Below are 27,296 nucleotides of genomic sequence, written 5' to 3'. Positions count from 1 at the left end.
GCGCAGTGATATCCAATCGCCGTCTCCTGCAACCCCTTCCGTACCGAACACTGCCGGGCTCCGCGCCACAGTCCGGGACCCACCCACCGCCGCAATGACGTCAGAGGGCGCATGCGCAATGACGTCCGCTTTCAATTTCTCACCCCCTACGCCACAGCTTACCTCCGGCATCTTGCTGGGGAGACGCGCCTGCGCAGTCACGCCCGCCCTCGGCCCCCAGTTAGCGATTTGGGTTTCAGAATCTGGCCAGGCTAGGTGGCTACGATGGCCTGAAGCGTGCCTTTTGGGTTCTCAGCGCGGGCTCTCGAGTGTTTTCTGTGCTAAAAACAATGAGGAAGCCCTGTGATGTTTTTCTTTGCGTGTTCACCTATCTGACTCGTAAGAACCAAGGCTGAATTCAGACCCACACCCTGTCACGTCGGGAGACCCTGCCGCGCCGAGCCTCTGCGAGCGGGCATTTCTTGGGTAGGGACTAAAAGCCCAGTGCTGCCATAGTTTCGGATCATTCTTTTAAGAAGCTGGGGCCGGGCTTCGTGGCTGACACCTGTAATCCCAGCACTCTGGGAGGCTGAGGCGGGCGGATCCCTTGAATCCACGAGTTCCGGACCAGCCTGGGCAACATGGTGAAACCCCAATTTCTACAAAAAAAAAAAAATAAAATTAACCGGTATGGTAGTGTGCGCCTGCAGTCCCAGCTACTTAGGAGGCTGAGGCAGGAGGATCGCTTGAACCCAGGAGATCGAGTATGCATTAAGCAGTGATCGTGCTCCAGCCTGGGCGACCGAGCGTGATACCCTGTCTTAAAAAAAAAGGTGGAGGGTGAAACGAAAACTTAGGAATAAGTAGGGTCATGGAGCTTGTTTACATCCCCTAGTTACAGCACACCCTTTTGAAAGTGAAAAACAAACTAGAATGTTACTTAGTAGGCATGGAATCAGAGCAAAGGAAGATTAAAACTTTATTTTTATCAAGGCCGGGCGGGCGCGATGGCTTAAGCCTGTAATGCTAGCACTTTGGGCGGCCAAAGCTGGTGGATCACCTTAGGTTAGGAGTTCGAGACCAGCTGGGCCAACAAGGTGAAACCCCCGTCTCTACTAAAAATATATTTTATCAACAGAATTTCCAAACATATAAAAGTAGAATAGTTACAATGAACTTTCATAAGAGACTTGGGCATACCTGGATTTTGGTATCCGTGGGAGTCCAGGAATTATCCCCCTCGGATCATAAGGGAGGACTGTACTCATCATCCAACTTCAACAACAGTTTGCTGCCTTTCTCATTTCATCTATCCCTTTCTGCATTTTTTTTGAAGTGCTGTATATTAAAGCAAATCCTGTACATCGTGTCATTTCACCTATAAATACGTCAATGTGTGTCTCTAACAGATAAGGACTTTATACTATTATCACACCCACCAAAATTTTAAAAATTATTTAACATCACTTAATACCTAGTATGTGTTTAATTTCCCCCATTGCCTTAAAAAAACTTTGTACATTAGATTAATTAGGGTCCAAACAAGGTTTACTTACTGCATTTCATAGAAATATATGTCTTTTAATATATAACAATTCCAGCTGGGCACAGTGGCTCATGCCTGTAATCCCAGCACTTTGGGAGGCTGAGGGGGAAGGATCACTTGAGGTCAGGAGTTCAAGACCAGCCTGGCCAACATGGTGAAACCCTGTCTCTACTAAAAATACAAAAATTAGCCAGGTGTGGTGGTGCACATTTGTAATCCCAGCTACTTGGGAGGCTGAGGCAGGAGAATCGCTAGAATCAGGGAGGCAGAAGTTGCAGTGAGCTGAGATGGTGGTGCCACTATACTCCAGCCTGGGCAACAGAGTGAGATTCTATCTCAAAAACAAAAACAGGGCTGGGCGCAGTGGCTCACACCTGTAATCCCAGCACTTTGGCAGACCAAGTTGGGCAGATCACGAGGTCAGGAGTTCAAGACCAGCCTGGCCAATATGGTGAAACCCTGTGTCTACTAAAAATACAAAAATTAGCCGGGTGTGGTGGTGCTCACCTGTAGTCCCAGCTACTTGGGAGGATGAGGCAGAAGAATCACTTGAACCCAGGAGGCGGAGGTTGCAGTGAGCCGAGATCATGGAGTGGCACTCCAGCCTGGGTGAGAGCGAGACTCCGTGTCCAAAAATATATATATATTCGGCCGGGCGCGGTGGCTCACGCCTGTAATCCCAGCACTTTGGGAGGCTGAGGCGGGCGGATCACAAGGTCAGGAGATCGAGACCACGGTGAAACCCCGTCTCTACTAAAAATACAAAAAATTAGCCGGGCGCGGTTGTGGGCGCCTGTAGTCCCAGCTACTCGGGAGGCTGAGGCAGGAGAATGGCGTGAACCCGGGAGGCGGAGCTTGCAGTGAGCCGAGATCGCGCCACTGCACTCCAGCCTGGGCGACAGAGCGAGACTCCGTCTCAAAAAAAAAAAAAAAAAAATATATATATATATATATATATTCATATATATTCATATATATATATATAAAAGTTTCTTATTGAAGAAACTGGATCATTTGACCAACAGAATTTTCCACTTTCTGGGTTTTGCTGATTGTATCTTCAGGTGTCATTTAATGTTTTTTGTCCCTGGTATGTCCTGTAATCACTGTTAATTCTAGAGTCAGGGGGAGGTTTACAGTGAAACTAATGAAGCTTAATATTCAGGCTCTCCCTTGCATAGACCCCTGTACCTGATTTCACATAATTTTGTGTCTTTTTCTTAAAGAGGACTGTGAAATTTGTGTAGTGTAAGGCCCCAAAAAGCTTGGATTTACCCCTGGCTAGAGGCTTCGTTAGGTTTAGGTGTAATGTTGAGGTTTGGGTTTTTTTGGGTTTTGTTTTGTTTGCAATAACACTTCATGGCTGGCACTGTGTACTTCTACTGAGGCACAAGGCGTGGTTTTCTCTTAGTAATATTGTAATTCATCTCTCAACTTGGGGGTTGTCATCCTGATTATCCATGAAGTTTACTATCAGCCTTTCTTCTAATAGTCTAGCAAACATTGATGATCATTAGACCACTGGTTCTCAACGAGGGTTAATTTTGCCCTGTCCTACTAAGGGAAAATTTGGCAATGTCTGGAGATATTTTGCATTGTTGCAACTGGGTTGCTAAACATTGTATAATTCAACAGAGCACACCTCCCCCACCCCATAGCAAAGAATTATCCAGCTCAAAATGTCCATAGTACCCAGGTTGAGAAACTCTAGTGTAGATTTATGTTCCTTAGGGGTGCAAAGTGGTGATTTCAAATTCTCTCATTCCTCCTGCATTTATAAGATGAGATTCTTCTACAAAGGTGAGCATTCCCTCATCTCTCTGGTTACTTTGAAATACAATCCATTCAGGATAGCCAGGATGTATGCTTGATTCTTTCCGGGACGCAGTGTCTCTGCCTATAATCCCAGCACTTTGGGAGGCCAAGACAGGAGGACTGCTTGAGCCCAGGAAATGGCAAGATCCCCATCTTTACAAAATATTTAAAAATTAGACGGGCATGGTGGTGCATGCCTGTAATTCCAGCTACTTAGGAGGCTGAGGCAGGGAAATGGCTGGAGCCCAGGAAGTTGAGGATACAGTGAGCCGTGATGGGGCCACAGCACTCTAGCATGGGTGACCTTGCTCAAATAATAATAATGATGGATGGATGCCCCAGCAACCTCTAACTGGGACCAATTTAGGTTCTTTGGGGAGAAGGTGCAGTGCTATCATGAAATGATGGATGTTTAGATATTTGATGTGCATTAATCCATGACAGTCATTTTTAAATGTTCGGATTGTCTCATCAAATACTTAGTTGCTCCTGTGTCTTTATGGCACAATCCTAGTAGTCTACAATCCTAGTAGTCTTTACGTCAAGTTTGTCCAACCCCTGGCCCATGCAGCCCAAAACAGATTCATAAACTTTCTAAAACTTACGAGATTTTTTGTGTGTGACTTTTTTTTTTTTTTTTTTTTTTTTTTTTTTTTTAGCTTATCGGCTATCATTAGTGTACTTTATGTGTGGCCCAAGACAATTCTTCCAGTGTGGCCCAGGAAAGCCAAAAGATTGGACACCCTAGACTTCCTTGCTTTCTGTTTTATACATTTACTGTCCTAGAAACAATATCAACTATTTTTCCAAGGAACTCTAATTCACATTAGTGAGAAATGGTATTTATATTGGCAAGCTGATTTTTTTTTTTTTTAAGGAGATTGCTGAAATTTGTCTTAACTGAGAGATAATATTAAAGAGATTGTATTCTCCACTGTAGAAAATTTAACTTAGGCAGTCAGGCACAGTGGCTCATGCCAGTAATCCCAGCATTTGGGAGGCCGAGGCAAGAAGATCGCTTGAGTCCAGAAGTTCAAGATCAGTCTGGGCTACATGGTGACACCCTGTCTCTACCAAAAAAAAAAAAAAAATTAGCCAGGCGTGGTGGCATGGGTCTGTAGTCCCAACTACTCAGGAGGATGAGGTGGGAGGATTGCTTGACCCCCAGGAGGTTGAGGCTGCAGTGAGCTGTGATGGTGCTACCGCACTCCAGCCTGGGCAACAGAGTGAGACCCCATCTCCAAAAAAGAAAGAAAATTTAACTTAGGGAGTCTAATTCCCCAGATGAGAGATTTTTCTGCTCAGAAGCCATGAGGCAGTGTTTTGTCTAGACCAGCCACCCCTTCCTTCATTTGTTCAGCCAGTATGTGCTGTGCAACCATTTGTGCCAGCCACTGTTCTAATGGGAAAACATAGGTGACCAAAACAAAAATCCTTGTCTAGGCCAGGCTCGGTGGCTCATGCCTGTAATCCCAGCACTTTGGGTGGATCATGTGAACTCAGAAGTTTGAGACCAGCCTGGACAACATGGTGAAACCCCATCTCTACCAAAAATACAGAAAATTAGCCAGGTGTAGTGGCAATCACCTGTAGTTCCATCTTCTTTGGAGGCTGAGGTGGGAGGATCACTTGACTTCTCTGGAGGTTGAGGTGGGAGGATCACTTGAGCCTGGGAGGCAATGGTTGCAGTGAACAAGATTGTGCCACTGCACTCTAGGCCTGGGTGACAGAGTGAGGCCCTGTCTCAAAACAACAACAAAAATCCTTGTCTTCATGGCATTATCTTGATTGTCATCTGCCAAACAAGATAAATAAAGAAATATAGAGCATGTCAGATGGAGATAAGTATCAAGAAGAAAAATAAGGTAGGGAAGAAGAAAGTATAGTGGACTTAGGCCAGGCGTGGTGGCTCACACCTGTAATCCCAGCACTTTGGGAGGCCGAGGCAGGCGGATCACAAGGTCAGGAGATGGAGACCATCCTGGCTAACACTGTGAAACCCCGTCTCTACTAAAAAAATACAAAAAAAATTAGCTGGGCATGGTGGCGGGTGCCTGTAGTCCCAGCTACTCGGGAGGCCGAGGCAGGAGAATGGTATGAACCTGGGAGGTGGAGCTTGCAGTAAGCCGAGATCGCGCCACTGCGCTTCAGCCTGGGCAACACAGCGAGACTCCATCACAAAAAAAAAAAAAAGTATAGTGGACTTAATGGTGGACCAGAAGATATGTTCATGTTTGAATCACTGCAACTTGTGAATGTGACTTTACATGGAAAAAGAGTCTCTGCAGATGTAATTCAGGATTTTGAGACTTGATAATCCTGGATTAACCAAGTGGGCCCTAAATCCAATGACAGGTGTCCTTATAAGAGACACAGAAATACCTCACGTAATAATGGCTATTATTAGAACAACAAAAGCAGAAAATAAATTGTAAAAGAGTGTTAAATAATTAAAAGTAGAACAATCATATAATCCAGCAGTCCCACCTGTAAGTATTTATCTGAAGGAAGTAAAGTGAGGATCTGGAAAAGATACCTATACTCCCATTTCATAGCAGCATTATTCACAATAGCCAAGAGGTGGAAGCAATGTAAATATACCTTGTATCTACCACAAAATGTGGTATATACATACAATGGAGTATTATCAAGCCATAAAAAGGGATGAAATTCTGATCCATGTTACAACATGGATGAAACATAACATTATGCTAAGTAGTATAAGTCAATCACAGAAAGACAACTGCCATACGATTCCATTTAAATGAAGTGTCTAAGGTAGTAAAAATCATAGAAGCAAAAAGCAGAATGGTTACCTGCGGGGGGGAGCTATTGTCTAATGGGTACAGAGTTTCAGATTAGCAAAATGAAAAAGTTTTGGAGATGAATATATTTAACATACTGAACTGCACACCTAAAAATGGTTAACATGGCCAGGTGTGGTGGCTCACACCTATAATCCCAGCACTTTGGGAGGCCAAGGCAGGAGGATTGCTTGAGCTGAGGAGTTTGAGACCAGCCTAGGCAACATAGAGAAACCCTGTCTCTACAAAAAATTTAAAAATTAGCCAAGTGTGGTGGCACGTGCCAGTGGTCCCCAGTTACTTGGGAGACTGACATGGGAGGATGTCATGAGCCCAGGAGGTTGAGGCTGCAGTAAGCTGTGATCATAACACTGCACTCCAGCCTGGGCAACAGAATCTCAAAAAAAAGAAAAAAAAAAAAGGAAAAGAAAAAAAGAAAAGAAGGAGGCACTGTGATCACAGAAGCAGACACTGGAATAACAATGCTGCCATAAGCCAAGGCATGCCTGGAGCCACCAGAAACTGGAAGAGACAGGAAAAAAAATCTCCCCCAGAGCCTAGGAAGTACAGCTCTGCCCACTCCTGACTTCAGACTTCTGCCCTCTGTGACTGAGAGAGAATACATGTGTGTTTTGTTTGTTTGTTTGTTTTTGAGATGGGAGTTTCACTCTTGTTGCCCAGGCTGGAGTACAATGGCACGATCTCGGCTCACTGTAACCTCCGCCTCCCAGGTTTAAATGGTTCTCCTGCCTCAACCTCCCAAGTAGCTAGGATTACAGGCGCCTGCCACATCGCCCAGCTAATTTTTGTATTTTTAGTAGAGACAGCGTTTCACCGTATCAGCCAGGCTGGTCTCGAACTCCTAACCTCGTGATCTGCCCGTCTCAGCCTCCCAGAGTGCTGGGATTACAGGCGTGAGCCACCGCACCTGGCCTTGTTGTTTTAATCTATCATATTTCTGGAAATTTGCTATGGCAGTCACAGGAAACTAAAATGTAAGGAGTGTTTAGTTGGAGGTGGGGGTGGGTACAATTTTAGATGGAGTGGCAGTAAGGCTCCCCGAGAAGGTGCCAGATGAAAAGCCCCTCAGGAGGCGCAGTCGTGTGTATGCCTGGGGAGAGTGAAGTCTGGAGGCTAATGCATGTCTGGTGAGTCAGGAGAGCAAGGAAGCCAGCAGGGCAGGGGGACAGCATGGGAGAACGTCAGAGGAAAAGAGTCACAGATGGGCTGGCCTTTTAGAACATTTGAAGGACTTTGGCTTTTACCCTGAGCGAGAACTCTTTAGGGGGGTTTTGAGTGAAGAATGACAATCTGAAGTAGATTTCAGAATTATCCTGTCCAGGCAAGAGACGATCATCCTAATGTAAGGATCATAAGTGGGTACAGATAATTTTTGCAAATAGCATTTAATCTTTTTGTTTGGTTAGTTTTGTTTTGTTTTGTTTTTTGAGACAGAGTCTCTGTGTTGCCCAGGCTGAAGTGCAGTGGCACGATCTCAGTTCACTGAAACCTCTGCCTCCAAGGTTCAAGCAATTCTCCTGCTTCAGCCTCCAGAATAGGCGTGCACCACCATGCCCCATTAAATTTTGTATTTTTAGTAGGGACAGTGTTTCAACATGTTGGCCAGGTTGGTCTCAAACTCCTGACCTCAAGTGATCTGTCCGCCTTGGCTTCCCAAACTGCAGGGATTACAGGCGTGAGCCACCGCACCGCCCGATTTGGGTTTTTTTTTTTTTTTTTTGAGGCGGAGTCTCACTCAGTTGCCCAGGCTGCAATGCAGTACTGTGATCTCTACTCATTGCAGACTCGGCCTCTCAAGCGATCCTCCCACCTTAGCCTCCAGAGCAGCTGGAGCTACAGGCGTGTGCCACCATGCCCAGCTAATTTTTGTATTTTTTTTGTAAAGATGTGATTTTGCTATGTTGCTCAGAGTGGTTTCAAACTCCTGGGCTCAAGTGATCCGCCCACCTTGGCCTCCCAAAATGCTGGGATTACAGGCGCGAGCACCTGTCCTTAATAGCATTTAACCTGATCTAAACAGGTCTTTTATCCCAATTTGCAGTTTATAGGAAATTTAGGAGACAGAGGGCAAAGTTAGAGGAAACAATAAAGCAAATCCAGAGTATGGGAAAATTTGCCTCAGCCCTTCAAAAACTAAAGTCAAGAAGAGAGAGAAGATAAAGAAAGTGGAGGAAATGTACTAGTTTAAGAGACCAAGGCTGGGCACAGTGGCTCACACCTGTAATCCCAGCACTTTGGGAGGCCCAGGCGGGTGGATCGCTTGAGCCCAGAGGTTCAAGACCAACCTGGGCAACATGGCTAAACCCCATGTCTACAAAAAATACAAAAGTTAAGCCAGGAGTGGTGTTGTGTGACTAGTCCCAGCTATTCAAGAGGCTGAGGTGGGAGGACGCTTGAGTCCAAGAGGTAGAGGTTGCAGTAAGCCAAAATTGTGCCATTGCACCCAGCCAGGGTGAAAGAGTGAGACCCTATCTCAAAATAAATAAATAAATAAATAAAAAGATGCATAATACCTAAAAAGATGTGAACCTTGATTGGGCTTCGGTGTGTCAGACTGTCTGCGAAGACCACTGCTGACAATTCCTCCAATCCCTATAAACACATACTGCTCCTCCCATTGAGGGGTGGAGTCTATTTTCCCTCAACTTGAATTTGGACTGGCCCTGTGGTTTGTTCCGACCAATTCAGTGCAGTGGAAGAGAAGCTATATGACTTCTGGGGCTTAGGCCACAAGAGACCTTGCAGCTTCCATTTTCATTCCCTTGGAACCCAGCTGACAGGAGGTCCAGCTCACCTAATTGGACCAATCATTGGAATGAAGCCATCTTGGATCCTGCAGTCCCAGTGGACCTGCTCCAGCCAATACCAAATGGAACGCTGATGAGCTATCCCTACTGAAACCACACAATGCAGTTATGCAACTGGAAAAAGTCAGGAAGTTCTCTATGAACTGAAAAGCTTTATACGAATAGAAAGATTTCCAGGATATACTGTTCGATTTGTTTTTCTTTCTTTCTTTTTTTTTTTTTTTTTTGAGACAGAGTCTTGTTCTGTAGCCCAGGCCCGAGTGCTGTGGCGCCATCTCGGCTCACTGCAACTTCTGCCTTCCGGGTTCAAGTGATTCTCATGCCTCAACCTCTCAAGTAGCTGGGATTACAGGTGTACACCACCACGCCTGGCTAATTTTTGTATTTTTAGTAGACAGGGGGTTTCACCATGTTGGCCAGGCTGGTCTTGAACTCCCAACCTCAGGTGATCCACCCACCTTGGCCTCCCAAAGTGCTGGGATTACAAGTGTGAGCCACTGTACCTGGCCATCAATTTGAAAAGCAGATGCGGAAGAGAATACATAGTAAACTCTCTTTGGTATTTGTACCTTCATGAGAAAACACTGGAAGAATATTTAAGAAACTAATATAAGTGGTTATAGGAAACCTAAGATTTAGCTCATATATACCAGTAGAGTTATACTGGTTAAAATATAGAAATATTCTTGTCCTGGTCAGTAAATGGCCACTACCAAACCCCTGAATTCCCTCCACCTCTGCTCTCACCCTGGGATAAATGATTGCCCCATAATCTAACAAGAGTTAACCCCAGCAGGGAAGGGGTCTGGCAAGCCAACAAAGAATGATATGGATGGTCATGGGGTAGGAGACTTTACAAACAAAACTTTTAAATACACTTTTTATTTCTGAGCCATATGAACATGTCACTTGGTAAAAAGGAATTTGAGGCGAGGTGTGGTGACCCATGCCTATAACCCTAGCACTTTGGGAGGCTGAGGCAGAAGGACTGCTTGAAGTCAGGAGTTTGAAGCTGTAATGAACTATGATTATGCCACTGCACTCCAACTTGGATGACAAAGTGAGACCCTGTCTCTAAAAAAATACAAATAATTTAGATAAAAAATTAAAAATCAAAGTCAAAATGAATTTGAGAGTAAAAAAGAGAAAATAATGTGTTGCTTATTTAATAAAATAAAAATCAAAAATTAAGTACTAGAGACCAGGCGCAGTGCCTCATGCCTGTAATCCCAGCACTTTGGGAGGCTGAGGTGGATCACCTGAGCTCAGAAGTTTAAGACCAGCCTGGGCAACATGGTGAAACCCTGTCTCTACCAAAAATACAAAACTTACCCGTGTATGGTAGCATATGCCTGTGGTCTCAGCTACTCGGGAGGCTGAAATGGGAGGGTGGTTTGAGCCTGGGAGGCAGAGGTTGCAGTTAGCCGAGATCACACCACTGTACTCCAGACTGGATGACAGAATGAGACCCTGTCTCAAAAAGAAAGAAAGGCTGGGCATGGTGTCTCACATCTGTAATCCCAGCACTTTGGGAGGCTGAGGTGGGCAGATCACCTGAGGTCAGGAGTTCAACACCAGCCTGCCCAACATGGCAAAACCTCGTCTCTACTAAAAATGCAAAAAATTAGCCAGGCGTGGTGGCAGGTGCCTGTAATCCCAGCAACTTGGGAGATTGAGGCAGAAGAATTGCTTGAACCCAGGAGATGGAGGTTGCAGTGAGCAGAGATCATGCCACTGCACTCCAGCCTGGGCAACAAAAGCAAAATGCAGTCAAAAAACAAAACAAAAAAAAAAAAAAAAAGAAAGAAAGAAAGAGAGAGAGAAGAAAGAGAGAAAGAAAGAAGGAAAGAAGTGCTATTGCCACGCTGAGTGAAACTTGGTCAAAAAACAAAAAACAAGAAAGAAGAAAGAGACAGAGAAAAAGAGAGGAAGGAAGGAAGGAAGGAAGGAAGGAGGAAAGAAGTGCTATTGCCACTCTCTATCACTCTATCACAGTACAATTTTATTTATGGATTTCAAACCATCAATTACTACCTTGTTTGTACATCCTGAAAATGTCAGCTCCGTAATAACATAGATCCTGCCTGTCTGTTGTGTTCACCTCTGTATCCCTAGCACCTAGAACCAAACCAGTATAAATATTTGTTGAATGAGGCTGGGCGTGGTGGCTCATGCCTGTAATCCTAGCACTTTGGGAGGCTGAAGCTTCGAATTGCCTGAGCTCAGGAGTTTGAGACCAGCCTGGGCAACATGGCGAAACCCCATCTCTACTAAAAATACAAAAAATTAGCTGGGCATGGTGGCGGGCTCCTGTAATCCCAGCTACTTGGGAGGCTAAGGTGCAAGAATTGCTTGAACCTAGGAGGCAGAGGTTGCAGTGAGCCAAGATTGTGCCACTTCACTCCAGCCTGAGCAATGGAGTGAAACTCTGTCTCTAAAAGCAAATGAAAAAACAAACAAATATTTGTTGAATGAATATGGAATGTATACTTTAATGAAAAATCATACTGAGCAAAAGTTATGGGATGTAGTAAAGGCAGTGTTCAAAGGGAATTTATAGTTGTAAATGTCTACATTTAAAGATCATGTGTAAAATTTGTGATAGTGGAAATGAAGAAAGATATCAAATCAATAACCTAAATTTATACCTTGAAGAACTTGAAAAAGAGCCAACTAAACCCCAAACTAGCAAAAGGAAGGACATAATAAAGATTAAAGTAGGGATAAATAAAAGAGGATAGAAAAACAATAGAGTCAATGAAAGCAAAAGTTGGTTCTTTGAAAAGATCAACAAAATGAACAAACCTTTCCCTACACTAACACAGAAAAAAGAAGACACAAATAACTAAAATCAGAAATGAAAGTGGAGGCATTATCAACCTTACAGAAATAAAAAAGATAAGAGAATATTATACAAAATTACATACCGGGGGGTGTGATGGCTCACACCTATAATCCCAGCACTTTGGGAGGCCAAGGCGGGCAGATCACCAGAGGTCAGGAGTTGGGAGACCAGCCTGGCCAATGTGGTGAAACCATGTCTCTACTAAAAATACAAAAACTAGCCAGGTGTGGTAGCAGGCGCCTGTAATCCCAGGTACTTGGGAGGCTGAGGCAAGAGAATCGCTTGAACCTGGGAGGCGGAGGTGGCAGTGAGACGAGATCGTGCCACTGTACTCCAGCCCGGGTGACAGAGCGAGACTCTGTCTCCAAAATAAAAATAAAAATACATAAATAAATAAAAATACAAAAATCAGCTGAGTGTGGTGGCGCGTACCTGTAATCCCAGCTACTCGGGAGGGTGAGGCAGGAAGATAGCTTGAACCCAGGAAGTAAAGGTTGCAGTGAGCCAAGATCACGCCATTGCACTCCAGCCTGGGCAGCAGAGTGAGACCCTGTCTCAAAATAAATAAATAAATAAAATTAAAAAATTAGCTGGGTGTGGTGGCAGGCACCTGTAATCCCAGCTACTTGGGAGGCTGAGCCAGGAGAATCCCTTGAACCTGGGAGGTGGAGGTTGCAGTGAGCAAAGATTATGCCACTGCACTGCAGCCTGGGTAACAGAGAAAGACTCCATCTCAAAAAAAAAAAAAAAAAAAAAAAAATTACATACCAACAAGTTCGATTAATTTAGATGAACTGGACAAATTCCTAGAAACATACAAATTACCTAAAGTGACAAAGTCCAGGAATAGTTTCCCTAGTAAATTCTACCAAACGTTTAAAGAATAATTAACACCAATCCTTCTTTTTTTTTTGAGACGGTGTCTTGCTCTGTCACCCAGGCTGGAGTACAGTGGCACGATCTCAGCTCACTGCAACCTCTGCCTCCTGGGTTCAAGCAATTCTCCTGTCTCGGCCTCCCAAGTAGCTGGGATTACAGATGCCTGCCACCACACCTGGCTATTTTTGTATTTTTAGTGGAGATGGGGTTTCACCATATTTTCAGGCTGGTCTCGAACTCCTGACCTCAGGTGATCCACCCTCCTCGGTCTCCCAAAGTGCTGGGATTACTGAACCACTTTGCCCGGCCAACACCAGTCCTCCTTAAACTCCTCCAACACACTGAGGAGCGGGAACATTTCCTAACTCATTCTATGAAGCCAGTATTAACCTAATACGAAAGCCATTTAAAGACATCACAAGAAAACAAACCAGTATCTCTTATAATTCTAGACGTAAAAGTCCTTAACAAAATAGCAGCAAACCAAATCCAACAGCATAGTAAGAGGATTATATGTAGCTGGGGGCATGGTGGCTCATGCCTGCATTCCTAGAACTTTGGGATGCCAAAATAGGGAGATCACTTTGAGATCAGGAGTTCAAAACCGGCCTGGGCAACATGGCAAAACCGCATCTCTACAGAAAATACAAAAATGAGGCAGGCATGCTAGCTTGTGCCTGTGGTTTCAGCTACTTGGGAAGCTGAGACTGGAGGATCGCTTGAGCTGGGAAGCAGAGGTTGCAGTCAGCCAGGATTGTGCCACTGCACTCCAGCCTGGGTGACAGAGCAAGGCTCTGTCTCAAGAAAAAAAAAAAAAAAAAGAGGACTATACACCATGACCTAGTGGATTTTAGCCATGGATGCAAGATTGAACCCAGGAAGTAGAGGTTACAGTGAGCCAACCTCACAGTGAGCTCTGTGAAGCAGGTCCGCTGTGCACTGGTTACCACTTCAGCCTACTGCCTCTTGGGCTGCACTTTTACTACTTTCCTGAATCCAGTGAGGCAGAACACTCTGCCTCACATACACAATCAGTCACATGAAACAGGTTTACTATTTATAGATAGGCAGCAAAGGACAACGGCAGCCTAGGATTCAAGTTGAGCCAGTACCCCAAGGTTCAGGAAGGCTGCTTGAGGCAGTTAAGTCTCATCTGTACCTGCGCCACTTGCACCACAGTTGAGAGACCCCAGAAAGTAGTCGGCCAAGGGTTTTATATCCCAGGGACCACATGAAACACTGGGCTAAAGCACTAAAGGACATCCTGTTTCAAGGGGAAACTGGAATACAGCCCAGGCTGTTCCAGCCAATTCCCCCCATCTCAGGATGTTGCAGTACCAGCCCATTCTACAGTTACTCTTGAAAACTGTAAGTGAGAAAGTGGGGAGAACTGGATCAGTTCAAGCCCACCCAGAGACCTGTCCTGCAGGTTCAATGTAAGAAAATCAATTCATGGCCAAGCATGGTGGCTCATGCCTGTAACTGTAACTCTGGGAGGCCGAGGCGGGCAGATCACTTGAGCTCAGGAGTTTGAGACCAGCTTGGGCAACATGGTGAGACCCCATCTCTACAAAAAATATTTTAAAAATCAGCCGGATGTGGTGGGGTGTGCCTGTAGTCTCAGCTACTCAGGAGGCTGAGATGGGAGAATCACCTGAGCCTGGGAGGTGGAGGCTCCAGTGAGCCATGATCATGCCACTGCACTCCAGCCTGGAGGACACAGTGAGACCCTGTCCAAAAATAAAGAGAGAGAGAGAGGGGGGGAGGGAGGGAGGGAGGGAAAGAAGGGAGGGAGGGACGGAGGGAAGGAAGGGAGGGAGGGAGGGAGGGAGGTGAGAAAAAGACAAAGAGAAAGAAAAGAGGGGAGGGAGGGAAAGGGAGGGGAAGGGGTGAAGGGGAGTAGAGGGGAAGGGGAAAGGGAGGGGAGAGGAGGGGAGTGGGAAGGGAAGGGGAGAGGGGAGGGGGAGACAAAGGGGGGAGGGGGAAGAAAAGGGGGAGGGGGAGGCAGGTGGATCACCTGAAGTCAGGAGTTTGAGGCCAGCCTGACCAACACGGTGAACCCTGTCTCTAATAAAAATACAAAAATTAGCTGGGCGTGGTGGCATACGCCTGTAATCCCAGCTATGGAGTTTGAAGCAGAAGAAACGCTTGAACCCAGGAGGCAGAGGTTGCAGTGAGCCGACATCATGCCATTGCACTCCAGCCTGGGCAACACAGCGAGACTCCGTCTCAGAAAGAAAAAAAAAAATCAATTCATGCTGGCCAGGTGCGGTGGTGCACACCAGTGATTCCAGCACTTTGGGAGACCAAGGCAGGGAGTGGGGGGATCACTTGAAGTCAGGAGTTCAAAACCAGCCTGGGCAACGTAGCAAGATACTGTGTCTACTTAAAAAAAAAAAAAAAAAAAAAAAAAGCCAGGCACAGTGGCTCACACCTGTAATCCCAGCACTTTGGGAGGCCGAGGCAGGCGGATTACCTGAGGTCAGGAGTTCAAGACCAGCCTGGACAAGACGGTAAAACCCTGTCTCTACTAAAAATACAAAAATCGGCCGGGCGTGGTGGCGGGTGCCTGTGATCCCAGCTACTCGGGAGGCTAAGGCAGAGAATTGCTTGAACCCAGGAGGCAGTGGTCACAGTGAGCCGAGATCACGCCACTGCACTCCAGCCTGGGCGACAGAGCTAGACTCCGTCTCAAAAAAAAAAAAAAAAATTGAGACAGTGTCTCACTGTGTCACCCAGGATTGAGTGTAGTGGCATGATCATGGCTCACTGCAGCCTCGACCCCCAGGCTCTGGTGATCCTCCCATTTCAGCATCCCAAACAGCCGATACTACAGGTATGTGCTACCAGGCCTGGCTAATTTTTGTAATTTTTTGTAAAGATGGGGTTTCACCATATTGCCTAAGCTGGTCTCAAACGCCTGAGCTCAAGAGATCCACTTACCTCAGTCTTCCAGAGTGTCAGAATTATAGGCATCCGCCACTGTACCCAGCCTAAATTTTTTTTTTTTAAATTAAAAAAAAGAGGCCAGGCGCAGTGGCTCACGCCTGTAGTCCCAGCAGTTTGGGAGGCCGAGGCAGGTGGATCACCTGAGGTCAGGAGTCCAAGACCAGCCTGGCCAACATGGTGAAACCCCTCTACTAAAAATGCAAAAGTTAGCCAGGTGTGGTGGTGGGCGCCTGTAATCCCAGCAATTCAGGAGGCTGAGGCAGAAGAATCACTTGAACCCGGGAGGCGAAGGTTGCAGTGAGCCGAGACTGTGCCACTGCACTCTAGCCTAGGTGACAAGAACAAAACTCCGTCTCAAAAAGAAAAAAAAATCCGAGAAGGGCACAGCATTAGGATAAACAGCTAATGCATGTGGGGCTTAATACCTAGGTGATAGGTTGATAGGTGCAGGAAACTACCATGGCACACGTCTACCTATGTAACAAACCTACATGTCCTGCACATGTATCCTGGAACTTAAATTAAGGCTGGGCACGGTGACTCACGCCTGTAATCTCAGCACTTTGGGAAGCCAAGACGGGTGGATCATCTGAGGTCAGGAGTTCCAGAACAGCCTGGCCAACATGGTGAAACCCCATCTCTACTAAAAGTACAAAAAAAATTAACCAGACATGGTGGCAGGTGCTCACAATCCCAGCTACTCAGGAAGCTGAAGCAGGAGAATCACTTGAACCTGGGAAGTGAAGATTGCAGTGAGCTGAGATTGTGCCACTTCACTCTAGCCTGGGTGACAGAGCGAGACTACATCTCAAAAAAAGAAAAATAAAATGTTTAAAATTTTTTTTTTTAAAAAAAGAAAATCAATTAATGTGATATATCACAGGAATAGAAGAAAGGGAAAAAAAACACGATTATCTCAAGTAATGAAGAAAAAGCATTTGACAAAATTCAATGCCTTTCACGACAAAAAGAAAACATTCAGAAAACTAGGAATAGGAGGAAATTTCCTTAACATGTTAAAGGGCATCTATGAAAATCCCAGAGCAAACATCACACTCAACAGTGAAAGGCTGAAAGCTTTCCCCTGATTGTTCCACCAATTAGGAACAAGACAAGGACTCCCACTTTCACCACTGTTCTTCAAATTGTACTGGCTGCTCTGGCCAGGGCAATTAGATGAGAAACAGAAACCAAAGGCATCCTAACAGGAAAGGAGGAAGGAAAACTATTTCTATTGACAGATGACTAAATCCTACATACAGAAAATCTCAAAGAATCCACAAGAAGGCTACAAGAGCTAATTAACAATATCAGCAAAGTCACAGGACACAATATCAACACCCAAAAATCTATACGCCAGTAATGAACAACCAGAAAAGGAAATTAAGGCCAGGCACGGTGGCTCACACCTGTAATCCCAGCACTTTGGGAGGCCAAGGCAGACAGATTGGTTGAACCCAGAAGTTCAAGAATAGTCTGGGCAACACGGAGAAACCCCATCTCCACTAAAAATAGAAAATATAGCTGGCTGTAGTGGTATGCACCTACAGTCCCAGCTACTCAGGAGGTTGAGGTGAGAGGATCACCTGACCCTGGGATGCAGAGGTTGCAGTGAGCTGAGATTGCATCAGGCCACTGCACTCCAGCCTGGGCCACAGAACAAGACACTGTCTCAAAAAAAACAAAAAACAAAAAAAGGAAAGAAAAAAGAAAAAAAAGAAAAGGAAATTAAGAGAACAATTCCACTTACATATGTATTGGAAAATATAAAGTATCTAGGAATACATTTAACCAAGGAGGTGAAAGACATACATTGAAAACTATAAAACATTGCTGAAAGAAATTAAAGACAATCTAAATAAATGGAAAGACATCCTATATTCATGGACTGGAAGATTTAGTATTGTTAAGATGTCAGTACTACCCAGTGATCTAGAGATTCAATACAATACCAACCTATCAAGGTCTCAATAGCTGGCCAGGCATGGCAGCTCATGCCTGTAATCCCATCACTAGAAGGCTGAAGCAACAGGATTGCTTAACAGGAGGTTGAAATCAGCCTAAGCAACATACTGAAACCTTGTCTCTACAGAAAATTTTAAAAGTACCTGGTGTGGTGGCACATACCTGTAGTCCCAGCTACTCAAGAGGCTGAGGCAAGAGAATCCCTTGAGCCCAGGAGTTCAAGGCTGCAATGAGCTATGACCCTATGATCATGCTACTGTACTCCAGCCTGGGTGACAGAGAGAAACCTGGTCTCTAAAAACAAACAAAAAACCCAACCCCAACAGCCTTTTTTGCAGAAATGGAAAAGCAAATTCTTAAAATCATATGAAATTGTAAGGGGCCTTGAGTAGACAAAACGATCTTGGAAAAGAACAAAGCTGAAGAACTGACATTTCCTGATTCCAAAACTTACTACAAAGGTATAGTAATCAAAACAGTGTGGTACTTAGAATAAACAGATTTTCCTAAAAACAAACAGCGTGGTACTGGCATAAGGATAGACATACAGATCAATGGATGGAATCAAAGTGAGAGTTCAGAAACAAACCCAGGGCTTGCTTCAGCAGCACATATACTAAAAGTGGAACGATACAGAAATAAACCCAACATCTATGGTTAACTGATTTTCAAAAAGGGTGCCAAGTCCATTCAATGGAAAAAGAATAGTCTTTTAAACAAATGGTGCTGGAACAATTGGAGTCCTACGTGTAAAAGAATGAAGTTGGTCTGGGTGTGGTGGTTCACACCTGTAATCCCAGTGCTTTGGGAGGCTAAGGCAGAAGGACTGCTTGAACCCAGAAGTTTGAGACCAGACTGGGCAACATAATGAGACCCTTGTCTCAAATACAATAAAATTAAAATAAAAAATAAAATATAGAATAAAATAAAATAGCCACATGTGGTGGCATGCATCTGTATTACTAGCTACTTAGGAGGCTGAGGTAGGAGGATCACCTGAGCCCAGTTCAAGGCTGTAGTGAGTTATGATCATGCCACTGCACTCCAGCCTGGATGACAGGGAGAGGCCCTGTCTCAGAAAAAAAACAAAACAAAACAAAACATGAAGTTGGATCCCTACTGCAGTCACATAGAAAAATTAACTCAAAATAGGTAAACAATCTAAATATGAGCTAAAACCATAACCTCATAGAATAAACATAAGGGTAAATCTTCACAACCTTAGATTTGGCAATGGATTCTTAGATATGACACAAGCAACATCAAAATTAAAAACTTTCAGCCAGGCGTGGTGGCTCATGCCTGTAATCCCAGCACTCTGAGAGGCCGAGGCGGGCGGATCATGAGGTCAGGAGATCGAGACCATCCTGACTAACACGGTGAAACCCCGTTTCTGCTAAAAATACAAAAAATTAGCCGGGCGTGGTGGCGGGCGCCTGTAGTCCCAGCTACTCCGAAGGCTGAGGCAGGAGAATGGTGTGAACCCGGGAGGCAGAGCTTGCAGTGAGCCTAGATCATGCCACTGCACTCCAGCCTGGGCGACAGAGCCAGACTCTGTCTCAAAAAAAAAAAAAAAACTTTCAACCTTTTGTGAGTGGTGGCTAGCACTAAGAGAAGCCAAGAAGGCCTGGGGCAAATGTCAAGAACACAAGGTGGTGGGGTGCCTGACCACCCCCAAAAGCTGCACACCAATCCTCTACCCCATGCGAATCTTTGAGCCTCTGGCACTTTGTATCTTAGCTGAAGAAGTCTTGGTGGAAACTGTCTCCAGTGGGTAGGTGATGGAGAACCCTCCCTCTTCAGGTGAAGAGTCTGGGCATCTGGCTGCACTATCCTCCAAGTGGCATCCAAAACCTAAACTGGGAACGTGGGTCCTGACCTGGTGGACACCACCACCTGGTGACAGAGTACTGGGCGCATTCCATTCAGATGAGGAAGATGAAGGAGATTGCATCAGAAAGTGCCATCGGTCAGCGATCAATTCCACCACTTCACCCTCAAGTTCCTTCTGCCCCACTAGTCCTGCCATGCCAGCATGAACCACACTTTGCTAACAAGAGACCCAATACCTTCTCTAGGTGCAGAGTCCTCTCCACCCCCAAGACAGTCCAGATAAACTCCTTAGGAACAACAACAAAAAAAAATTAAAAACTTTTGTTCATCAAAGGACATCGTCAAGAGATAAAGAGAGGCCCGGCACATTTGAGAGGCTGACGTGGGAGGATCTCTTGAGGCCAGGAGTACAAGACCAGCCAGGGCAACAAAGCAAAACCCTGTCTCTACAAAAAATAACAATATCGGCCGGGTGCAGTGGCTCATGCCTATAATCCCAACACTTTGGGAGGCTGAGGCGGGTGGGAGGTCAAGAGATCAAGACCAACCTGGCCAACGTAGTGAAACACCGTCTCTACTGAAAACACAAAACGTAGCTGGGTGTGGTGGTGCATGCCTGCAGTCCCAGCTACTCAGGAGGCTGAGGCAGGAGAATCGCTTGAACCCAGGAGGCAGAGGTTGCAGTAAGCCAAGATCGCACCACTGCACTCCAGCCTGGTGACAGAACGAGACTCTGTCTCAAAATAAATAAATAAATAAAATAACAATATTAGCTGGGCGTGGTGGTGTGCACCTGTGGTATGGTCCCAGCTACTCAGGAGGCTGAGGCAAGAGGATCACTTGAGCCTAGGAGATCAAGACTGCAGTGAGCCATGATCACACACCACTGCACTCCAGCCTAGGTAACAGAGTAAGACCCCGTCTCAAAACAAGCAAGCAAACAAACAAAAAAGAAATGAAAACCTACAAAATGGGAGAAAATATCTGCAAATCATATATCTGATTAGATTTAATATCCAGAATATACAAAGTACTTCTATAACTCAATAATAAGAAAACCCAATTTAAAAATGGGCAAATGACTCAGATGGACAGCTCTCCAAAGAAAATATACAAATGGACAAGCAGCACATGAAAATACGCTCAACATCATTAGCCATTAGGGAAATGCAAATCAAAACCACAATGAGCCATGGATGGTGGCCCACACTTGCAGTCCCAGCCCAGGAGTTCAAGGCTGCAGTGACCTCTGATTGTGCTCATGCACTCCAGACTGGGTGGCAGAGTGGGACTCTACCTCTAAAAAATAATAATTTCTAAACCACAATGAGATACCAACTCATACCTATTTATTATAGTTGGCTGTAATAAATTTTTTTTTAGAGATGGGGTCTTGCTATGTTGCCCAGCTGATCTTAAACTCCTGGCCTCAAGCAATCCTCCTGACTTAGCCTCCCAAAGTAGTGGGATTACAGGCATGAGCCATTACACCTCACCAAATGTTTTCTTTGGGGAGTGGGGAAGTGGGAGAACAGGGTCTTGCTCTGTGCCCAGGCTAGAGTTCTGTGGCATGATCATAGCTCACTGCAACCTCAAGCTCCTGGGCTCAAGCAATCCTACTGTCCTAGCATTCCAAATAGGCAGGACCACAGGCATGTATCACCACTCCTAATTTTTTTTTTTTTTTTTTTTTTTCTGTAGAGACAAAGTCTCATTGTGTTGCTGAAGCTGATAATCCTCCTAATTTGGCCTCTTAAAGTGCTGGGATTACAGGAGTGAGGCACCATGACTGACTGATAATAATTTTTTAAAAAATAGAGACAGTAAAAAAAAATAGAGACACACCTGTAATCTCAACACTATGGGAGGCTGAGGCAGCAGGATCGCTCGAGGCCAGGACCTCGAGACCAGCTTGGGCAACACAGCAAGACCCTGTCTCTAAAAAAAATAGAAAAAATTAGCCTAGCATGGTGGTGCGTGCCGGTTGTCCCAGCTACTCAGGAGCGTGAGCTGAGAGGATTGCTTTAAGCCCCGGAGGTTGAGGCTGCAGTGAGCTGTGATTGCACCACTGCACTACAAACTGACACCTTGTCTCAAAAACAAACAAACAAACAAAAAAGGTGTGGTCACTGTGGGAATTTATCACTTCCTGAAAAAGCTAGACGGAATTCCCATATAACCCAGCAATTACACTCCCAGGTATACAGGCAAAAGAATTATAAACAGGTGTAACCACAGGACCAGTTCAATCTGGTTCAGCTTTTTTTTTTTTTTTTGAGATGGAGTTTTGTTCTTGCCCAGGTTGGAGTGCAAAGGCGGGGTTTTGGCTCACTGCAACCTCCGGCTCCTGAGTTCAAGCGATTTTCCTGCCTCAGTCTCCCAAGCTGGGATTACAGGCACCCACCCATGCGTGGCTAATTTTTTTGTGTTTTTAGTAGAGATGGGGTTTCACCCTGTTGGCCAGGCTCATCTTGAACTCTGACCTCGGGTGATCCACCCACCTCAGTCTCCCCAAGTGCTGGGATTACAAGTGTGAGCCACCACGCCCAGCCTGGTTCAACTTTTATCAGTAACAAAATGATGAGTTGTTTTTCAGTTACAATAGATCCCCAGGCTGCAAGTCATGTAACCTGAGCATGCCCAGATGAACCAAGCGTGCCTGATAACTGACCCTGGTGTCGGTGGGAACACAAAAGTCAACCATAGGCATGACTTAAGCACTCAAATGGAGAAATGGACACCAAATTAGGAAGCATGGGGCGTCCTGTTTTGCTGCAATATGAACTCAAAAGATCCAGCATTGCCTCTTTGCATGACCCAAACAGATCATGCCTTGTTGTATTTTCCCATCTCCCTCATAGTTGCTCTTTGCCTATAAAACCTGCCCCCAGATTCCATCTCGGGGAGACAAATTTGAGTGTTGCCTCTGGTTTCCCTGCTGGTCGACCTTACAATAAAGCCTTTTCTCAAAAGCTGATGACATAGTATTGGCTTCTATGTGTGTCTAGCAGTGAGCCCATTGCTTGGTAACACAATTGGCTCAAACATTTATAAGCCAATGTTCATTGCAACATTATTCAAAATAGCAACAAAGCAGAAATAACCCAAGTGTTCATAAACAGATGAATGAATAAACAAAATGTGGTATATACATACAATGGAATATTATTCAGCCATAAAAAGAAATGAAGTTCTGGCCAGGTGTGGTGGCTCACGCCTGTAATCCCAGCACTTTGGGAAGTCGAGGTGGGTGGATCACTTGAGGTCAGGAGTTCAAGACCAGCCTGGCCAACATAGTGAAACCCAATTGCTACTAAAAATACAAAAAATTAACTGGGTGTGGTGGCAGGCGCCTATAATCCCAGTTACTTGGGAGACTGAGGCAGGAGAATTGCTTGAATCTAGGAGGCAGAGGTTGCAGTGAGCTGAGATGGCACACTGCACTCCAGCCTGGGCAACAAGAACAAAACACCATCCCTAAATAAATAAATAAATAAATATAAAATAAAATAGCCAGGCATGGTGGAGCGTGCCTGTAGTCCCAGCTACTTGGGAGGCCGAGGCATCAGAATTACTTGAACCTGGGTGGCGCAGGCTGCAGTGAGCTGAGATGGTGCCACTGTCCTCCAGCCTGAAACTGAGGGAGATCGTGTCTCAAAAATAAAATAAAATAAAATAAAATAAAAAGAAATGAAGTTCTGGGCCAATGCTACAACATGGATAAACCTTGACAACCCCATGCTCAATGAAACAAGGTGGACACAAAAAGACATATACGGTATGATTCCACTGACATAAGGTAATTGAGTAACCAAATGTATAGAGACCATATAATAGAGGTTACCAAAGGAGAGAAGGACAGGAGGAGAGGGGGACATAGGAAGTTATTGCTTAATGGTTACAGAGTTTCTGTTTCAGGTGATGAAAAAGTTTTGGAAATAGAGTGATGATGGTTGCACAATATTGTGAATGTAATTAATGCCACTGAATTATACACCTAAAAATGGTTAAAATGGCATTTAAAAAAAAATACAGTATCTTGCTCTCTGGTCCAGGCTGGAGTGCAGTGGTACAATCATAGCTCACTGCAGCCTCAATCTCTCAGGCTGAAGAGATCCTCCTCCTGCCTCAGCCTCCTACAATTAGCTGAGACTACAGGTGAGTGCCACTACACCTGGCTAATTTTCTTGATTTTTAGTAGAAATGAGATCTTGCTGTGCTCTCCAGGCTGATCTGGAACTCCTGAGCTCAAGTGATCATCCCGCCTCCACCTCCCAAAGTGCTGGGATTACAAGTGTGAGCCATTGCACCCAGCTGCAAATTTTTAGTACATGCATTTTTACCGTATTACAAAAAAAAAAAAAGGAAAAAAGAATACTGAAGTTTATACCCTGGTCTCTTACCTTCTTCCAGTCTCTAGATCCTTGTCATATACATTAGCCTAAGTTTGTTCTATCATAAGCACTTATACGCCCCCTTTTTGGGTGTGTGTGTTTGTTTTTTGAGACAGAGTTTCTCGCTCTTGTTGCCCAGGTTGGAGTACAATGGCATGATCTCGGCTCACTGCAATCTCCACCTCCCGGGTTCTAGCGACTCTCCTGCCTCAGCCTCCTGAGTAGCTGGGATTACCAGCTACTGCACCACCACGCCCAGCTAATTTTTGTATTTTTAGTAGAGATGGGGTTTCACCATGTTGGTCAGGCTGGTCTCGAACTCCCAACCTTAGGTGATCCGCCCGTCTCCACCTCCCAAATTGCTGGGATTACAGGTATGAGCCACCACACCCGGCCTATACTCCCCATTTAAAACACAAAAAAACACCTCTTTGACTTTTCCCTTTTATAAGTCGCTTTAAGTCTATATCATACCCACCTGTGGGTGGCATAGCTTTGGTCTGAATACTGGCCCAATTGAGATATCTGTGTTCTCTATGGGACTATCGTGCTTGATGGATCGCTGTTCCTCGTCACCCCAATATCTGCTGCTGTGTGCCACATGACAAAATCCTTGTCTTTAAGTAGTTATCTACTTGGGAAAATATATTCAGGAGAACATTCAAGACAGTCTGCAACAGCGTTTCCCTAATGTCAGTTATTTGGATGCTGCCTTCCTATACTAGTATCTACAATGGTTAACATCTTCTTTAAATAGAACCATTTATTGGAAAAAATTTTTAATGTAAATAAGAAAACCAGTATTACCTGCCACAAATAACAAAGATAAACTGTCCAAAATCATGAATACAAAGCAGTTTAAGGTCTAGCTTTATATAATAATATTGCCCACTGAAAGCTTTGAGCCTAAAGTCTGATCTCTATCTAAAAGGGAAAGAAGAAAAAGTGAGGTTAAAGACATGAATATGAAATGAGGTTTTCTCCTGGCTGTAAGACTGAACAAGTGCAAGGGGCTTTCTCAATATGTGAGTGAATATAATTTGCGATATTATTTAATCAATTCTGAGATACTTTTCCCCCAATTTTATTACTTTTATTATTATTATTATTATTATTTTGAGACTGATTCTCACTCTGTCGCCCAGGCTGGAATGCAGTGACGCGATCTCGGCTCACTGTAACTTCTCCCTCCCAGGTTCAAGCTATTCTCCTGCCTCAGCCTCCCGAGTTGCTAGGATTACAGGCGCCCGCCACCACGCCCGGCCTTTTAAAATTTTTGGTAGAGACTGGGTTTTGCCCTGTTGGCCAGGCTGGTCTCGAACTCCTGACCTCAAGTGATCTGCCCGCTTCGGCCTCACAAAGTGCTGGGATTACAGGCTTGAGCCACCGCGCCCGGCCTTTCCCCAAATTTTAATACTTTAAAATAGTGAACATCTTACAATCAACAGGTTGTGACAGGTTAATTAGCCGCGTTTTATCTTTGATAGGTAGCTCTAAAGTCAAGACAACTCGGGCAAGATCCCGGGCAAGATTCCAGCACTGCCTATTGTCATTTGTAGACCGGGGACAGGAATACCTATCTCACAGGCTGTTACACAATAGCGCCGGTGAAGCGCTTGTCACAAAGCCTGACCCAGGACAATCTCAAAAACGGAGATTCTGTTATTTAAATTGTTTATTTTTGTGCGCTAAGTTTCACATCAACCCAACTGTCTCTTGATAGGTTCCTACCAGGCACTAGAGATATGTTTTAGAAATTACTTATGATCGTAGAAGCCGCTGGAAGTCCATACACTCAATCTCATCGCTCTAGCGGAGCAAACAGCTGCGCTCCCGCCGGCCCAAGCTTCCGCAACTGCGTAGTCGGCGCTGTGACGTCCGGCGCGGCTCTGTGACGTCACGAATCGGTTCACTGTAAGAGGGGAGGGCCTTCTTCTCCAGGGGAGGGCTACGTGTTGACGCCATACGCCAGGGCGGGGCCGAGAGTTTAGAGCCCCGGAGTGGGGTGTCGGCGCCTCATTCGGGTGGAGCTGAGCCGGAGACAGGTAACCTTGCGCTGTCTCGCTGCGCCCGTCTCAGTGCTGGGTAGCGCGGCGCTTGGCGGCCCGGGGTTGGAGATCGCGGTAAAGGGCGAGGCCGCCGCGCCCTTGGTGCTGCGGGTGCCGCGGTGACAGGGGAGTGGAGCTGGATGGAGTGGGGCTGACGGAGGGTGGTAGGAGGGACGGGACCTGATGGATGGCCGTGGTAGCCAATGGCGCCGCGGGGCCCGCCCGGCGGGCGGAGATTGGCGGGTACGAGCGCGCTCCGAGGTCGCGCGGGGCGCGGAGCGACGCGCCATTGGCGGTGGTAGAGCGAGGGGCGGGCGCGGCGGCGGATGTGAGGGAGAGGGCGGTGCGTCCGCAAGGGTGACCCCCAAGGTCGCCGCGGGCGTCACGTGGGCAGGCAGCTCTCCGGCGGCGTCCTTCCCGACCGGGACGCACTCTCCTTCCCGCCTGTGAGGACCGCGTCGCTTTGTCCGAAAGATAGTGTGGCCTGCTCGAGTCGCGTCGGAGCATCTAGCCTTGGGGTGGCCCTGGGTGGGACTGCCTGTTTAGATTACGGCGCAGACCTTGGCCCCGCCCCCACACCTGCTGCCCAAAGTTGGGACGAACAGATTGACTGAGATGAAGCTTGTTTTCCGTAGAAACATCTTTCAAGCACCATTTTCCCTCGAAAATGTATCAGACCATGGATATGAGTTTTAACCTACTGAGATTTAATAGAAAACTTGCCGTGCCCTCGCCCTGACCCGAGTGCGTCCCACCTGCCATCCCCATCCCTTTGCCCAGAATATAGGACTTCGTGTTAGGGTTTCCTTGTGCCATGTCTTGCAGTCCGTACCCTGAGGCTGATTTCCAGGTACACTGCTCTGAACAGCTGGGTTTAGGATGGGTGGCATAGGATAAAGCCTTTTTGTATAAGGCAGCATTAGTTGCAACAAACTGTACTTTGCCGTGTAGACCTAGGATAGTATATACCACTATTGTAGTTTTGTAAATTAGCTGAGGACTGGATCTTGGAAAGTTGAATAAAGGTCACTGTATGCTCATTTTTTGTTGTTGTTGTCTTGTTTTGTTTGAGATGGAGTCTCACCCTGTCGCCCAGGCTGGAGTGCTGTGGCATGATCTCGGCTCACTGCAACCTCTGCCTTCCTGGATTCAAGTGATTCTCCTGCCTCAGCCTCCCGAGTAGCTGGTATTACAGGCACGCGCCTGGCTAATTTTTGTATTTTTAGTAGAGATGGGTTTTCACCACCTTGGCTAGGTTGTTCTCGAACTCCTGACCTCTGGTGAGCCACCCGCCTTGGCCTCCCAAGGTGCTGGGATTACAGGCGTGAGCCACTGCACCCGGCCCCTCATTATTTTTTTTTAAGCACACTTTTCACATTTCAGTTACTTTTTCTGTTTAAATAATATCTTT

General features: G+C 45.7%; 1 protein-coding gene and 2 long non-coding RNA genes across 32 annotated transcripts in view; 1 reads left to right on the top strand and 2 right to left on the bottom strand.

Annotated features, from left to right (window-relative positions):
- The window catches only part of OGDH (oxoglutarate dehydrogenase), a 474,703-nt gene that overhangs the window by 353,799 nt on the left and 93,608 nt on the right, over positions 1-27,296 (top strand). For 27 of the 28 annotated variants that reach the window (XM_015133615.3, XM_015133612.3, XM_002803284.4 and 24 more), the window contains exon 1: positions 25,798-25,882. The exons of the other annotated variant lie outside the window; for it this stretch is intronic. The gene's annotated coding sequence lies outside the window, so the exon portion shown is untranslated. Of the gene's footprint in view, positions 1-25,797; positions 25,883-27,296 lie in introns of those variants that run through there. 28 annotated transcript variants of the gene reach the window in all.
- LOC106997434 (uncharacterized) lies at positions 151-26,186 on the bottom strand. 3 transcript variants are annotated; one of them, XR_013415358.1, is made up of 4 exons: positions 25,599-26,186; positions 4,928-5,135; positions 410-638; positions 151-320 (listed from the first exon to the last, which is right to left on the bottom strand). It is a non-coding gene; the product is annotated as an uncharacterized LOC106997434 (long non-coding RNA). The 3 variants fall into 3 exon arrangements; XR_013415360.1 differs by having other exon boundaries at positions 163-320; positions 545-638; positions 25,599-26,014; XR_013415359.1 differs by lacking the exon at positions 410-638 and having other exon boundaries at positions 163-320; positions 25,599-26,014.
- On the bottom strand, positions 12,244-24,442 carry LOC144339853 (uncharacterized). Its single transcript, XR_013415365.1, has 3 exons — positions 24,316-24,442; positions 21,289-21,381; positions 12,244-12,367 (listed from the first exon to the last, which is right to left on the bottom strand). It is a non-coding gene; the product is annotated as an uncharacterized LOC144339853 (long non-coding RNA).

The sequence above is a fragment of the Macaca mulatta genome, chromosome 3 (genome assembly GCF_049350105.2).
Source record: "Macaca mulatta isolate MMU2019108-1 chromosome 3, T2T-MMU8v2.0, whole genome shotgun sequence".
In the NCBI taxonomy this organism is placed as follows: Eukaryota; Metazoa; Chordata; class Mammalia; order Primates; family Cercopithecidae; genus Macaca; species Macaca mulatta.
The sequence above is the reverse complement of the archived record's forward strand: the minus strand, read 5'-3'. Positions and strand labels throughout refer to the sequence as shown.